The sequence below is a fragment of the Anopheles aquasalis genome, chromosome 3 (assembly GCF_943734665.1).
Source record: "Anopheles aquasalis chromosome 3, idAnoAquaMG_Q_19, whole genome shotgun sequence".
Lineage (NCBI taxonomy): Eukaryota > Metazoa > Arthropoda > Insecta > Diptera > Culicidae > Anopheles > Anopheles aquasalis.
Window position 1 is genome coordinate 62,216,049 of NC_064878.1, and position 2,500 is coordinate 62,218,548.

The 2,500-nt window shown below is 45.5% G+C and overlaps 2 protein-coding genes across 10 annotated transcripts in view; one reads left to right on the top strand and one right to left on the bottom strand.

Annotated features, from left to right (window-relative positions):
• Window positions 1–219, top strand: part of LOC126577039 (flightin) — a 3,106-nt gene extending 2,887 nt beyond the window's left edge. For both annotated transcript variants that reach the window (XM_050238429.1, XM_050238430.1), the window contains exon 4: window positions 1–219. This exon is cut by the window's left edge and continues 1,191 nt beyond it. The gene's annotated coding sequence lies outside the window, so the exon portion shown is untranslated.
• Window positions 220–2,124: 1,905 nt separating this feature from the next.
• LOC126578442 (neurocalcin homolog) overlaps window positions 2,125–2,500 on the bottom strand; it is a 94,292-nt gene continuing 93,916 nt past the window's right edge. For all 8 annotated transcript variants that reach the window (XM_050241000.1, XM_050241005.1, XM_050240999.1 and 5 more), the window contains one exon: window positions 2,125–2,500. This exon is cut by the window's right edge and continues 7,001 nt beyond it. The gene's annotated coding sequence lies outside the window, so the exon portion shown is untranslated.

Consider the following 2,500-nt stretch of genomic DNA (forward strand, 5'->3'; position numbering starts at 1 on the left):
GCCCCCTGTACCAAAGGTCTCCCCTTCTTCTTCCTTCCTTCTTCCACACGTTCCCCTTCCGCCTGTTAAGCTTTAGTCGCTAAGTCGTCCTAGTTCTTGCATACCTTGCGCTTCCTGTTTGAGTTTAAGATGTGTTTGCTGTTTTGCGCGTTTGTTGTTATTTTGTTTTCTTTGCTTACTGTTTTTTTTAAAATAATGAGCCTTCTATTCTGCTTTGTACCTCTCTATCTCTATCTATCGAAGTAAAGTAAAGATGCAACAGCTCAAAAATGAAACGAAATCAGTCTGAATGAAGGGGGAAGCCTTGAGCTACGTAGTAGTAAAGTCTGCGGCGCGCACGAGACCTGAAGGGACCGGCAAATTAGGCTTCTCGGCCCAGTACAAGGGGTCGCGAGTGTCCGATTTCCGATGCCGAATTAGTTTAATAGAAATGCTTTGCTTTTAATGCGCTTTCTGCGCTTCTTGGTTTGCTTTGTTGCTTCGCGATTTTCGTTCTATGCGCATTAATCCGCTTTCTAGTTTGGATAACTGGACAATACATTTTTTTGGAACGTTAATCAACCTTTCCACCCTTTTTGTATACCCCTTCGCAACGACTCGCCGCATAGGAAAGAGTCGACCGATGGTACGACTGTACTTCAGTACCGCGTACAGAGGCTGGTGATCAACGATCGGAGTAGATCATCAGCGCCGCCACCGTTGCTGCCAACGCGGGTCTATTCTTTTCTTTTTTTACTCAATCCAACCACTACCGCCACAATCCTGCATCCACCATGACACCGTGGCCGTGGAATGTGGTCGCGGTCATACACCGAACGATACTAGAACAATTCTACAGAACACACTGAGAACGATGCGTCGCCGCCAGCAGACAATAGCGAACGATCGCGGTGACGAATGGAAAACGATTTTCAATAAACGATACCAGTACTTAAGGAACGTGTTCTTCGAAGCTGATGCTGCTGTCCTTTGTCTTGGAAATGAAATCACGAGTTGGGGGATGGAAGGATCGAAACGAAAAAACGGTGCGAATGGAGGCAGAAAATGTTTGTTCAGACTTGTCGCGTCTTCAACAAGGACCTTCCAGTGTACCTCAATGGTTTTCAAAGAAAAACAAAGGCCTGAACTGCAAATGGTATGTTGTTAAACAAGTGAGAAGGTATGTTCTCTCTAATATATTTAAAAATGTATGAAAGAAATCGTTTGCGTACCTATTGCTTACCTTCCATCTCCGCCAGCCATCACTTACCGTGCAGTCAATTGGCACAAAAATTCACAGGTAAAAGCAGTGTTAAAAAATTCTAAAATAATTTTTTGGTTAAGGGCGTTGCACGTTAATAAGCTGTGTAGAGTAACAAACAGGTACAGTGCCTCCGTTACCTAACCATCACGAACCATCCCTTACCTTCAATGTCGCTCCGTTGAAAAGCGTATAAAACGCCGCCACTGGAGTCACAGTCGACGCAGTAGCCTCCGATCGATTGCCAAGCAACAAGTCAAAGCAACCGCCACCGATCGCATCGTATCTCTGGAGGAAACAGCTCAGCATCAGCAGCACCATGACATCTCAGCAAGATTCCAGAAATAGCAGCAGCACTAACAGCAGCATTCCCGGCCTAAATAGTGGCCATCATCGTGCAGCTCGTAACTCGCTGGATTCCGCTGCCTCTACAGCGGCAACGCAACGGCAAGCCGGTTCCGTTACATCCACAAAAGTTGAGTCCCAGCGAGCGACCTACTCGAATCGCATCGAAGCAGCCCTGTTCAGTTCGGATCGACCTCATGCGGTCCACATACGAAGGACACTCTAGTGCGCATTGATGATGGGAGGAATTTGCGAGGAAATTATAAATTAATCTAATAGAATAAGCTTTCGGATTTTAGTTGCTTGAGGAAAAATAATAATAATAAAGAATTGAATTCGATAAACGCCATATAAATCTTTATGAACTTTATTTGCTTTTTCGTTCGTATCTCTCTTCGACCTCTTGTCGTATGCTGTCGATATTCCAAACATAAGATGATCTGTCGATTTGTGAAGCCGATTGCACTGCCAGCTGGGCCATCGATCGTCGTCAAAGTCATCGTCGATGTTTTCGTACTCGCATCGCAAAGACCAAAAAAGGTTCAACTGTGTGAATTATATCTGTCAGAGATCAGAGTTACAGTGTTTATTTGCAATTTGTTTCGGCCGTTTCCGCTGTGTTTTCCTATAAAGAATGGGATTATTGCGTTGCTGTGGGACTGTGGGTTTAACCTGTTGCGGACCGCTCCGTCCTGCGATCCGTGCGATCCCCGATGGATGCTTTGCTAGTCTATTTTTTGGGTTTTGAAGGCTTTCTTTCCCGTAACCTCTTCTTCTCCCTGCTGCTCCACCAGGCCTGGTTCACCACCTTCCATGTTTGATAGTGCATTTGAGGCAATGATAACATTCGTTCGAGAGTTTAATGATAGGCCTTCATGCCCGCTCTGCTGCTGCTGGAGTCTGCTGATTGCTTGG